Source organism: Ornithorhynchus anatinus, chromosome 1, assembly GCF_004115215.2.
Source record: "Ornithorhynchus anatinus isolate Pmale09 chromosome 1, mOrnAna1.pri.v4, whole genome shotgun sequence".
NCBI classification, from domain to species: domain Eukaryota; kingdom Metazoa; phylum Chordata; class Mammalia; order Monotremata; family Ornithorhynchidae; genus Ornithorhynchus; species Ornithorhynchus anatinus.
In genome coordinates, this window is record NC_041728.1 from 152,072,769 (window position 1) to 152,087,328 (window position 14,560).

A 14,560-nucleotide genomic window follows, 5' to 3' on the forward strand; every position below is an offset into this window, starting at 1 on the left:
AATACAGTAATAAAGAGAGATAACCCCTGCCCACAATGAGCTCACAGTCTAGAGAGAGGGAGACAGACATCAGTACGAGTAAACAGGTATCAATATAAATAAATAAAATTATAAATATATACATCAGTGCTGTGGGGCAGGGAGGGGGGGGAAGAGCAAAAAGAGTGAGTCAGGGTAACACGGGAGTGGGAGATGAGGAAAAGTGGGGCTAAGTCTGGGCAGGTCTCTTGGAGGAGGTGAGCCTTCAGTAAGGCTTTGGGGGGGCCAGTGCGTGGGGGAGAGTGATTGGCAGATTTAAGGAGGGAGGCCATTCCAAACCAGAAGTAGGATGTGGGCCAGAGGTCAGTGGTGAGACAGGCGAGATAGAGGCACAGTGAGAAGATTAGCACCAGAGGGGCATAGTATGTGCGTTGGGATGTAGAGGGAGAGAAGGAGGTGAGGTAGGAGGGGGCAAGGTGATGGAAAGCTCTAAATCCAATAGTGAGGAGTTTTTGTTTGATACCGAGGTGGATAGGCAACCAGTGGAGATTTTTGAGGAGGGCGGTGACGTGCCCTGCACGTTTCTGTAGAAAGATATTGCTGGCAGTGGAATGAAGTATGCATCGGAGTGGGGAGAGGCAGGAGGTAGAAAGGTCAGAAAGGTGGCTGATGCAGTAATCTAGTCGGGATAAGATGAGTGATGCATTAAGGTGGTTGCGGTTAGGATGAGAGGAAAGGGCGGATCTTGGCGATGTTGTAAATGTGAGACCGACAGAATTGAGATGGATTGGATATGTGGATTGCATGACAGAGGGGAATCAAGGATGACAGCAAGGTAACGGTCGTATGAGGTGGAAGGATGGTGTGCCATTTACAGTGTCAGGAAAGTTCATGAGAGGATAGGATTTGGGAGGGAAGATAAGGAGCTCTGTTTTGGACATGTTGAGTTTGAGGTGGCAGGAGGACATCCAAGTAGGGATGTCCTGAAGGCAGGAGAGGCAGCAGGAGATGTGATCGGGAGAGAGAACAGGGAAGAGAATGTAGATTTGGGTATCATCCAGAGAGAGATGATAGTTGAAGCCACGGGAGCAAAAGAACTCTCCAAGGGAGTGAATGTAGATAGAGAATAGAAACGGACCAAGAACTGAACCTTGAGGGACCCCTACAGTTAAGGGATGGGTTAGAAGGAGGAGCCTGAGAAGGAGACTGAGAATGAGTGGACAGAGAGATGAAAAGAACCAGGAGAGGACAGAGTTAGTGAAGCCAAGGTTGGATAATGTATCCAGGAGAAGGGGATGGTCCATAGTGTCAAAGGCAGCTGAGAGGTTGAGGAGGATTAGGATGGAGAAGGAGCCATTGGATTTGACAAGAAGGAGATCACCCGCTTCCCTGAGAAGTGAATTGGCAAAACCTACAAAGAGCTCCAGCACACACCAATCATATTTATTGAGTACTTACTGTGTGCAGAGCACTGTACTAAGCGCTTGGGAGAGTGCAATATAACAGAGTTGGTAGACATATTCCCTGCCCACAACAAGCTTACTGTCTAGAGGACGAGCTTACAGTCTAGATCTTGGGAACACATCAGTGCAATTATCTCTGCTCCGGGGGGAGCAGAAGGAAATGCTCATATATTCCCACTGACTGATTCTCATTAATAATAATAATTATGGTATTTGTTAAGCGCTCCTTATGTGCCAAGCACTGTTCTAAGTACTGGGGTAAATACCAGGTAATCAGATTGTCCCACATGGGGTTAACAGTCTCAATCCCCATTTTACAGATGAGGTAACTGAGGCACAGAGAAGTTAAGTGGCTTGCCCAAGGTCACCCAGCAGACAAGTGGCAAAACCTGGATTAGAACCCACGACCACTGACTCCCAAGCCGGTGCCCTTGCCAAGAGGCCATGCTGCTAACGGTGCCTCTTGTGATTGTGAGTCGCCCAAGGGTCAGAGACCACATCTAATTCCCACCTGTGTATTGAGAAGCAGCGTGGCTCAGTGGAAAGAGCACGGGCTTTAGAGTCAGAGGTCATGGGTTCGAATCCCGGCTCAGCCACTTGTGAGCTGTGTGACTTTGGGCAAGTCACTTAACTTCTCGGTGCCTCTGTTACCTCATCTGTAAAATGGGGATGAAGACTGTGAGCCCCACGTGGGACAACCTGATTCCCCTGTGTCTACCCCAGCCCTTAGAACAGTGCTCGGCACATAGTAAGCGCTTAACAAATACCAACATTATTATTATTATTCTCCCCCAGTACTTAGAACAGTGCTCTGCACACATCTCCCCCAGTACTTAGAACAGTGCTCTGCACACAGAAGCAGCGTGGCTCAGTGGGAAGAGCACGGGCTTGGGAGTCAGAAGTTGTGGGTTCTAATCCTGACTCCGCCACATCAGCTCTGTGACTTTGGACAAGTCACTTAACTTCTCTGTGCATCAGTTACCTCATCTGGAAAATGGGGATGAAGACTGTGAGCCCCACGTGGGACAACCTGATTACCTTACTTACTGATTACTTGGAACAGTGCTTGGCACATAGAAAGCGCTCAACAAATACCAAAATTATTATTAATTTTGATTAATATTACTTACGCGCATAATACTACTACTACCTGAAGAGCATGGGACTGAATACTCGAGTGAGTGTAATCAAGGAAGAGATGCAAGCCCTCCCCTCAGAGGACATTTTCCAGCTTGATTCACATGTCTGGTAGAATTTATACCACTTTCTCACTGTGTAGAGAAGCAGCATGACTTAGTGGCTGGAGCACTGGCCTGGGAGTCAGAAGAACCTGGGCTCTAATCCTAGCTCTGCCATTTATCTTCTGTTTGACCTTGGGCAAGTCAGTTAACTTCTCTGGGCCTCAGTTACCTCATCTGTAAAATGGGGATTAAGAGTGTGAGCTCTATGTGGGACAGGGACTGTGTCCAACCTGATTAACTTGAATCTACCCCAGTGCTTGGCACATAATAAGCACTTAAGTACCATAATTATTATTATTATTATTCAAAGTTCCTGTACCCCTCCTCCCCCACCAATCCCACCTCTCCACCAGGAATGGGCTCAACCCCCTTGGGCTTTCTGCTCTTCCTGCTAACCTTATTTGATCCAATTGTACCCCATTTCAACTCCGTTGACCCAATTGTATATATTTTCATTACCCTATTTATTTTGTTAATGAGATGTACATCACCTTGATTCTATTATTGTGTTAATGAGATAAACATCACCTTGATTCTATTTATTTGCTATTATTTTAATGAGATGTTCATCCCCTTGATTCTATTTATTGCTATTTTTTTTTGTTTGTCTCCCCCGATTAGACTGTAAGCCTGTCAAAGGGCAGGGACTGTCTCTATCTGTTACCGATTTGTACATTCCAAGCTCTTAGTACAGTGCTCTGCTACATAGTAAGCGCTCAATAAATACTATTAAATGAATGAATGAACCCTAATCACTCCGAGTTTGACAAAGAGGCTACCCTTCCTCCCACCTCTATGGGCAAACTGATCTCTTATCTCAAAGGTTGAGAAGTACATGGCCTAGTAGATCGAATACAGGCCTGGGAGTTAGTGGACCTGGGTTCTAATCCCTGCTCTGCCATTTGTCTGCTGGATTATGACCTTTGGCAAGTCACTTCACTTCTCTGTGGCACTGTCATCCCATCTGTAAAATGGGGATTAAAGGCTCTGAGCACCATGTAGGATACAGACTTTGTCCAACCTCATTAGTTTGTATGTATACCAGTGCTTAGTGCAGTCCTTGACACATAGTAAGCCCTTAACAAATACCATTAAAAAAGCAGGGGTTAAGGAATTGACCTTCCAGCTGCCAATGAAGTTGAAAAAAATTGAGGAAAAACAGAAAAGGAAACAAGAAGCAAAGTGGCCTAATAGAAAATGCATGGGGCTGGGAGTCAGGGGAACTGGATGGGACAGGGATTGTGTCCAATGTGATTAGTTTGTATCTACCCAAACTATTAATATAGTGTCTGACACACAGTAAGCACTTAAAGAAATACTACTTAAAAAATCTGAATTTCCTTGTAGATTTGGAGCCAGCCATGATGGAGAATTCTGCTGTAAGCCTTACCTAGAATCAAGCTAAACACGGACTGCCACATCACCTGGATCCAAGCTAAACTCAGGCTGCAATATAATAATTCGTATTCAATCAAATTTATTGAGCGCTTACTCTCTGCAAAGCACTATACTAAGCACTTAATAATAATACTTATAGTACTTGATAAGCACTATGTGCCAAGCACTCTTCTAAACATTGAGGTAGGTACAAGATTGGACCCAGGTCAGAAACAGTCACTGTCCCACATGGGGCTCACAGGCTTAATTCCCATTTTACAGATGAGGTAACAGACACAGCGAAGTTAAATGCCTTGCCCAAGGTCACACAGTAGGCAGGTGGCAGAGCCTTAGGCCTTGTTCTTTCCACTAGACCATGCTGCTTTCCAAAATTTAGAGGTGGTTGAAGATTAAGCCCTTAGGCAACAGAAGCCAAACTAATACATTGAGACTGCTCTTCGGTCTGCAATAAGAGACGGATTCCCACCCCCTCTGCTACAGTTTTGCTGCTTCACAGTTCTCCTATATTCAAAACCCGCTCATAAATCCCACCTCCTCCTGGAAGTCTTCCATGATGGATTCACAACATCCCAGTCACCTCAACCTATCAATCACCCTTGACTATTAGGCTCATTCAAGTCTGTGACTTCAGGCCACCTTCCTAAAGAACCTAGAAAAAATAAAAGGAGCCCTTCACCAACACAGACATTCAAAAGAAATAAAGAGGATGTGAAACATGGACAGAATACAAAAGAGAAGGCTGATTGGTCCTTTGAATAGTTGCAAAGCTTTAACTTAACGTATTTGCTAACAAATAATATTTCAATCACAAAATGGAAATTCAAATGGAAAAAAAAAAACACTGATTTGAATCAGAAAACCGCAAAATAGATCAACCAATCCTGACTTCTCTGGCCTGCTTTCCTATAAACTTAGTTAGGTAAAAGAGACCTCTTACCTTCAGGAACTTGCTTCTAAGAGCTGGAGGACAATGGCCTCACCTTGCCAGAGCCAGGAAAGGAGAGAGAGATTTTGTCTCCACGCCACTCCAAAGAGACCTCCGGTGGTTTGACTCCATCCAGGACAACCTATTTCTGTTGCACAAAAGTGTGGTAGCCTCTTTTCGGTTTCTGGGAAGTGTAGTTTCATCGTTCCTTCTTTGTGTTTCCCACACCAACCTTCATTAAACTTCTGATTGGATGTTCTCAGAGCAGAGAACCCTCACCAAAGGCTGACTCCCAAAATACAGCACATTCAGAGATGGAATTTTATTCCACTCCTCGCTTGTCTTTCCTTATGCTGTAAGCTCATTGTGGGCAGGGAATGTGTCTGTTTATTGTTGTATTGTACTTTCCCAAGCTCTTAGTACAGCACTCTGTCCATGGTAAGTGCACAATACATACGATTGAATGAATGAATTCTGTAGAGTCATCTCCGACCCATAGCGACTCCATGGACACATCTCTCCCAGAACGTCCCACTCTCCATCTGCAATCGCTCTGGTAGTGTTTCCATAGTTATCTTGGTAAAAATACAGAATTGGATTATGACTGCCTTCTTCCACGCAGTAAACTTGAGTCTCCACCCTCGACTCTCTCCCACGCCACTGCTGCCCAGCACAGGTGAGTTTTGACCTGTAGCAGCTTCCCTTCCACTCGCTAGCCACTGCTCCAGCTAGGAATGGAAGGGGTTTGCCTCTGCTTGACTTCCTCTCCCTCCCCTAGCCAAGACTGGAAGAGTACCTGAAACTCTCCAGTTGTAATCCTGAGAAGAGCCACTCCTCACTACGTATGTGTATTCAATTTATTTGCATATTCAATTATTCAGTCATTTCATCTTTGTTCCACTCCCTGCTCCCACTATTTGTAAATCATTTTTGTCAGTCTTCCCCATTAGATTGTAAATACCTTGAGGGTAGAGTATTTATCTGGTTTCTGTTGCCCTTTCTCAAGATCTTAGTACAGTGCTCTATATATGGAGTGTACTCTATATATGGTCAGTAAATTCCACTGATTAATTGGCCCATGCCTTTTCAAACTGGTAAGGCCCAGTTTCAAGGCAAAAGAGAGAAAAACCCACAGCCTAGTATGTACAGCATGGGCCTGGGTTCTAATTCAGGCTCTGCCGATTGTCTATGTGACCTTGGGCAGGTCACTTAATTTCTCTGTGCCTATTACCCATCTGTAAAATGGGGAGTGAGACCACAAGCCCCTTCTGGGACATGGACATAGAAAGCATTTAACAAATATCATGAGACAAAAACCCATACTCCAAAAAAAAAAAAATCAAATTCCACCAATGCAACTCTTCTTGGGTCCTAAAATTTGAATTTATTTCATAGCCTTAAATGAGCAGACTGGATTTCTAGCTTTTCTGTAGTCTGATTCTCTACTAAGTACTGGAAAATCCTAATAAATAAATACAGGTGTTTGACAGATTCCTCCCTATGACTCTACTCTCAAGGCTTTTCATTGTATTTATTCTTAGAGGTGAGTGGGTCAGGAATTTCAATAGTTGAGTGTGGATCAGGTTTAGGTCATTGATAACTGTATGTCCTGACCCAGCCATGAACCAAGATTGGACTAAAAACCCTCCTAGTGCCAGTAACTGGATTCTTAGAGATGCTTATCTACCACTGAAAAGTTTCTAGATAAAAACCAACCTATTTCTTGCTTTCTTAGTTGTACAAATCTAGCTAGAAATAAAGTGTGTGTGGTGTTCTCAGATGATTTATTAGGTCATTGATGATGCTTTGATTATTTTGAAGAGTAGTACAATATGATTAGGGGACAGAAAAATGTCAAAAAGTTGGTTACTGGAACTGCTATCTTTATTCCATCTTTTTTAAATGTTTCTTGTTTCACAATTAATTGGTTGATTTCAGAAAATAAGCTTATCTGTGGGACTCACAAAATCATGTGACTGTGGTTTGACTGATTAGTTTCACTTCATTTCCCTTAATTTATAGTAGAAAAAGGAAGGTTTCTGGAGGCAGACCTCATTTAATAAAGGCAAAATGTTCAAGGTTAAGAAATGTAGTCATAAAATCTCTATGAAGTCAATTGTATTTATGAACACTTACAGTGTGCAGAACAGCAGCGAAGAGATTCTGAGAACAAAAACAACTAAAATTAATGCTGTTATTCCATTTTTATATATGTATTTACATGTATACACACGTGGCTCAGTGGAAAGAGCCTGGGCTTTGGAGTCAGAGGTCATGAGTTCGACTACCGGCTCTGCCACTTGTCAGCTGTGTGACTGTGGGCAAGTCACTTCACTTCTCTGGGCCTCAGTTACCGCATCTGTAAAATGGCGATTAACTGTGAGCCTCGCATGGGACAACCTGATTACCCTGGATCTACCCCAGCGCTTAGAACAGTGCTCTGCACATAGTAAGCGCTTAAATACCAACATTATTATTATATAGCATTTAAGTGCCAAGCATCAGACTAAGCACTGGAGTAGATACACTATATGCAGATCAGACATGCAGATCAGACTGGCCCAAGTGGGGCTCACTGACTAAGTAGAAAGGAACAGAAGTTCTGAGTCCCCATTTTACAAATAAAGGACCGGAAGCCCAGAGAAATGAAGTGACTTGCCCAAGGTCATACAGCAGACAAGTGGCAGAGGCAGAATTAGAACCCAGGTCTTCTTACCCCTAGGTTTTTTTTTTTCCATTAGTCCATGCCACTTTCCCTATAGGATCATATTCCAGCTGTCCCCACATTAACACTCTATATTAAATCATGTGATTTACAAGACTTAGGCTTGGAAAAGATGTTTTGTTACACCTAGAGTTGCACAGTTGGAGAAAGAAGGAGAGACTAGGGATTGGAGAAATGAAAGTAAAGTGGAACCACTTAATTTTTCATTCACCATAAAAGACCTAGAAATCCCCTGAACTTATGTTCTTCTTCCAAGGAGCACAACAGGGATCGTGTCAAATAAGAGTTATGATATTTTCTAATGGCATACTATGAGCCAAGTACTGTGGTAGATATATGATGAGAAAGCCACATACAGTCCCTATCCCATGTGGGACTCAGAGTTTACTGGGGATGAAGAACTGGTATTTAATCCTCATTTTACAGGAAACAAAACTGAGGCACAGAGAAATAAACTTGCTACACAGCAGGTAAGTGGTAGAGCCAAGATCAGAACCTATGTCCTCTGACTCCTTGTTCTTTCCATTAGGCTATGCTCCCTTTACTTATTCTGTTGCTCTCTACCAAGCACTTTTTCCAGTGTTCTACACACATGAAGGGATCAATAAATACCACTGATCATCAAACTTAAAACATCCGGGTTTTTAGTTATCAAACATTGGTACTTTTTAAGCTCTGTTATCTGTAACTAAGGATCATTTCCCTCAACAAGGAAGAATCTGAGTAAACTCTCCAAGAACTGCTCTTTACTTGAACATTTTAATTTCACTTAATTTACTCTGTTGCCTATTGGACTTGATACTATGTTATTGCTTTCTTTGTATCTACCCCTACTTAGTGAGCTTCCCATGAGATAGGGACCGCATTTGACCTAATTATACTGTACCTACCCCATTGCTTAGCATATTGTTCAGCAATCAGCGGTATTTGAGTGCTTACTATATGCAAAGCACTGTACTAAGTGCTTGGGATAAGGCAATACAACAGAATTAGTAGACACTTTCCATAGTAAATCCTTAGTAATAATTTCTGGTATTTGTTAAGCCCTTATTCTGTGCCAGACACTGTACTCACCACTGGGGTGGATACAAACAAATCAGGTTGGACACAGTCCCTGTTCCACTTGGAGCTCACAGTCTTAATCCTCATTTACAGATGAGGAAACTGAGACCCAGAGAAGTGAAGTGATTTTCCCAAGGTCACACAGCAAACAAGTGGCAGAGTCAGGATTAAAACCCATAACCTTCTGATTCCCAGATCGGTGCTCTATCCATTGCACCACACTGCTAAACACCATAATCTGAGGAGATGAGCTGGGGAAACTCACTTTCTTTGCTTTTAAAATGGGGGGAAAATCTCCACCTATTTATAAAAATGAGAAGGCACACAACCTTTTGCTCAGCTTTTCCAAGGAACCATAAATCAAATGGGGGCGGTGTGTGTGTGTATAAATAAATGTACAAGCAGCAACTGAATAATTCACAGGTCCCAGACATTCAAAGACCTATTCAACACTCCATTTAATACCTTCCTGCATTCTGTTCTAGGGCTGGGCATGCCCCATCCCTACCTGCCCCCGCCTCCCCTCCCCGAGGCTCTCTTCTCCTGTCAGGGAGGAAGGCTACATTCCCTTACCTGCAGAAACTCAGGTTAATATTGGTGAGTTTAATTTCCCTCATTGGGGATTTTCTTCTACCATCTGGACTAAACAGGCCCACACAGCAGCTGGGAAGGTAAACAAAAGCTTACAGAAAGTCGGAAGGGAGGCACACATATTTACGCAGCAGGAGCATGATCGTTACGGCTTTAGTGGCAGCAGCCATTAAGAATCTTCCAGCTGCCTATTCTCTGCACCATATGCTTCAATTCAGGTAAACTATCTCCACCCCTGCACCTCGTTGTTGGTGATCCCTTTCTAGTATTGGTGGTTGAGAACGACTCATAGGTGATGCTGATGAAACTCCCTGGGAAGCGGATGGTGATGTCACTGATAGAAGGATGGTCAGAGCCCTTCTCTAAAGGCCTTCAGTGGGATTTTTCTTTCACTTTATCACTTGAACACCAATTGAAATTTCCTTGGACAGTAGTTGCCTTCACCTCATGTTGCCAAAGCAAATCCTTGTCTGTAAAGGATTCCCGAGGTATCTGCTGGTGTAGAATGTGTCGTTTAAGAGTTGGTTGGCTCATCCATAGCACACTGGGCTGATGTTCCAAATCATCTGTATGTCCTCTTATGTCTGTGCTTTCAAAACACCTTCATTAATGAACTACAGTGATGTTCTTCACCTGTTGAACTGAGGTCCCTTGGGAGATAGGAATATGCTAGCACCAATTTTACAATCCCTTTTTAAGGTCTCACATTCAGCTGAGCATAATCAGACTTACTAAACAGCCTCTTGATACATTTTGATGGTGTTATAAATATTTTTGTTAGTCTCCCTTGTTAAACTCCTTGTGTCACTTCCCAAACACCTAGTACAGAGTACTGCACTACATAGGCACTCAATAAAAGCCACTACTCTCTCTGTGTTGTGTAGACATAGGGCTATGCTTTCCTCCATTTTTATAAATGATACTTATTAAGTGTTTACTATGTGCCAGGCACTGTAATCACTCAATCATATTTATTGAGCACTTACTGTGTGCAGAGCACTGTAGTAAGCACTTGGACGGTACAATTCGGCAACAGATAGAGACAATCGCTACCCAACAATGGGCTCACAGTCTAGAAGGGGGGAAACAAACAACAAAACAAAGCAAAATAAGTAGACTGGCATCAGTCAATATAAATAAATAGAATTATAGATATAAACATTAATTTAATTAGAATAATAAATATGTTTATACATACACAAGTGCTATGGGGTGGGGACGTGAGTAGAGCAGAGGGAGGGAGTCGGGGCAATGGGGAGGGGAGGAGGAGTAGAGGAAAAGGGGGTCTCAGTCTGGGAAGGCCTCCTGGAGGAGAGGAGCTTTCAGTAGGGCTTTGAAGGGGGGAAGTATGTGAGGAGGACGTGGGTAGGACATGGGTCAGGGGTCGACGGTGGGAAAGGCAAGAACGAGGTCAGCGAGGAGGTTAGCAACAGAGGAGCGGAGTGTGTGGGCTGGGCTGTAGAAGGAGAGAAGGGAAGTGAGGTAAGAGGGGGCAAGGTGATGGAGAGCCTTGAAGCCAATAGTGAGGAGTTTTTGCTTCATACGAAAGTTGATAGGCAACCACTGGAGATTTTTGAGGAGGGAGTGGACATGCCCAGAGCATTTCTGTAGAAAGGTAATAATAATAATAATAATGTTGGTATTTGTTAAGCGCTTACTATGTGCTGAGCACTCTTCTAAGCGCTGGGATAGACACAGGGGAATCAGGATGTCCCACGTGGGGCTCACAGTCTTAATCCCCATTTTACAAATGAGGTAACTGAGGCACAGAGAAGTTAATCCAGGCAGCAGAGTGAAGTACAGACTCAAGTGGGGAGAGATTGAACAAAGCCCATATCCTACATGAAACTGACCAATTAAGTCAGAGGGAGTAGAATGTAATCTCCTTTTTTTTAATTTTATAAATGAGCTGAGTCAGAGAGAAGTGAAGTGATTTGCCCCAGGTGACACAAAATGGCTGAGCTGGAATTAAAACCCAGGTCCTCTAACTCCCAGGCCCGTGCTCTTATCACAAGGCCACAGTCTGTCTGACTTCTTCCTTGAACGATTACAATCCTGCCATTTTCAAACTCTGTGTCAGGGGTCAAGAACCTCCCATTTCCCGGAGCACTGGGCCTCTATCAACAGGCCAAGGGATATTGGACATTGGAACCACTGCCTGCACTGAAACACCGAGACTGACACTGAGAACTCACTCCTGAGCAACCAGGGCTGAAAGCCAGCCACTACACAGAGCCCTGGTCGGCTGGCCCAGGGATATCTGACATCAGACACATCACCAGCTGCCTGCAAGGACACAGAGAACTCCCTCATTGAGGTGCTGAAGTGGAGAAGCAGACATTTCTTCACTGTAGCTCACCCTGCTTCCACTCTACACATATCAGGGCCTGTATTCCACAGTGGAGAACACAGGCCAGCTGAGTCTGGCATTTCCATATGTCAACAGTTGCCTGCTTACGTCACCATTCTCCAATTTACTCTCAAAGAGCTCCCTAACATATAGCTTAGTGGGAAGAGCACAGGCTGGGGAGTCAGATGACACGGTTCTAATTCCAGCTCCGCCACTTGTCTGCTGGGTGACCTTGGGCAAACCACTTAACTTCTCTGTGCCTCAGTTACATCATCTGTAAAATGGAGATTAAGGCTGTGAGCCCCATGTGGGATGACCTGATTAGCTTGTATCTACCCCAGAGCTTAGAACAGTGCTTGGCACATATTAAGCGTTTAACAAACACTGTAATTATTAATATAATAACTGCAGAAGGTAATTCTGCAGTAAAATGCTTTAGGGAGCTGAAGCGATAAGTGACGCTCTTGTTCCATGTTGGTTGAGTCCCCTTTGTATGGAATTGACTCTCAATTTTTATATTCCCTTAAATTGTTTAAGCAGTGTGCCCTAGTAGAAAAAATATGGACCTGAAGGTCACAGAATGTGGGTTCTAATTCCCGCTCTGCCATTTGAGCAGCGTGGCTCAGTGGAAAGAGTCTGGGCTTTGGAGTCAGAGGTCATGAGTTCGAATCCCAGCTCTGCCACTTGTCAGCTTTGTGACTGTGGGCAAGTCACTTAACTTCTCTGTGCCTCAGTTTCCTCATCTGAAATATGGACTTTTTACAGATGGTGTAGTGGACTTTTGACAGAAGCAGCATGGTGTAGTAAATAGATAATGGGACTAGGAGAAGGTCATGGGTCCTGATACCAGCCCTGCTACTTGTCTGCTGTGTAACCTTAGGCAAGTCACTTCTTTAGGCCTCAGTTACCTCATCTGTAAAGTGGGGATTGAGACTGTAAGCCCCATGTGGGACAGAGACAGAGACTGTGTCCAACCCAATTTGCTTATATACACCCCAACACCTAATACACTGCCTTGCACATAGTAAGTGCTTAACAAATAGCATTATTAGTTGTGGTATTTGTTAAATTATTACTATGTGTCAAGCCCTGTACCAAGAACTGGGGTAGATTCAAGTTAAATCAGGTTGGATTTAACCCTTTTCCTCAGCTCTCACCCAGCTTCTAATAATAATAACTGCTGTATTTAAGCCACATTGGGTACCAAATTCTGTACTAAGCACTGGGGTAGATACAAGATAATCAGGTCCCAAATGGGGCTCACAGTCTAAATAGAAGGGAGAACAAGAATTGATTCTCCATATTGCAGATGAGGGAACTGAGTCACAGAGAAAAGTTATGATTTACCCAAGGCCAAACAGCAGACAGGTGGCAGAGCCATGGTAGGAACCCAGGTCCTCTAACTCCCAGGCCCATGCTCTTTCTGCTAGGCCAAGCCACTTCTTGGTAACCAGGTATGTTCTTTCCCATCCACTTGGAGGACCTGCAGCTAGTCCAACTACTAAGCACAGAAAACACCAGATTAAGCTGCAATGTTTCCAGATGTTTCTTAAATCCCATAAAACTCTGACCTTACCATATCCCACCTTTCACACCATACCCTCTCCCCTCCTCTACCCCACAGCACCAGCCAAGGGTGGCCGGTGAAAAATCACTCACAGAAAAACTTCTCTTCATCCTTGACCTGTTCCTGACCTAATCATTGCTCCTCCTTGCCAACACCAAAGCCTGGCTCTCCCATGAGGACACCATCACCCATGCCTTTCCGAGAGGCTTCTCAACTTCTCCCACTCTCTCAGACTCAGAGGGAAAGGGGGAGGTGTTGGCTTCCTCCTTGTTCTGCAGTGTCACTTTTGCAGCATCACAACACTCATCCCTCGCCTTCCTTCAAAACCCACATCATCCACCTCTACCATCAACTTCAAGTGCAGTTTGTCATTTTCTGCCCCGACCCCCAGTTTCTACTTCCAGCTTTCTGAACCATTCTGCTCATTTACTCACATTCCTTTTCCCTTCCTCCATCCCTATATTGATCCACACAGACTTCTATATAAACATGAACCTTTCTCAATACCTTTCCCCTGACCACTTCATTTTCCTTCAACTTCACCAGCCTGCTGCTCCATCCCATCACCTATAAATGGTATTTGACTGCTTACTGTGTTCAGCACTCTGTACTAAATGCTTGGGAGAGTACACTATAACTGAGGTCATAGATATCTTCCCTGTCCACAGTGAGCTTACAGTTTAGATGGAGAGACAGGCATTCATACAGATAAGTAATGGATATGTGCATAAGGACTGTATTAAGTGCTTGGTACAGTACAGAGTTGGTAGATATGTTCCCTGCCTACAGTGAACTTACACTTTAGCGGGAGAGACAGACATTAATATAAATTAATCACAGATATGTACAGTAACTTGGACACACACTCGATCTCATAATCTCTCCTCACTGTACAATCTCTACCTTCATCATCTCTGAAATCCCTCTAACGGACCACAACCTTCTCCTCACCTCCCTTCTCTGCCAAATAGCCCCTCCCCACAACCTGTCCTGTTCCCCCCAAGAGATCTTCAATCTCTCCAACTCCTCTAATTTTCCAGTCATTCCCATTTAGCCTTCCCACTCAAATCTATCTTTTTCTTGACACACATATCAAAAACCTCAGCTCCTCCCTCTTCCCTGAACTCAACTGCCTCATGCCCCAGTACCTCTGATGATCTCTGATGATCTTATGCCACAAACCTGCTGCTCTGGATCACCTCCACAGTGCTCTTCCTCTACTTCTTGACACAAACCACAGAGGGCTTTTGGTGGAAATC

General features: G+C 43.9%; 1 non-coding gene across 1 annotated transcript; it reads right to left on the minus strand.

Annotated features, from left to right (window-relative positions):
* Positions 1 to 5,692: 5,692 nt before the first annotated feature.
* On the minus strand, positions 5,693 to 5,834 carry LOC114817298. The gene has a single exon (XR_003765162.1). It is a non-coding gene; the product is annotated as a small nucleolar RNA SNORA7 (small nucleolar RNA).
* Positions 5,835 to 14,560: the final 8,726 nt, after the last annotated feature.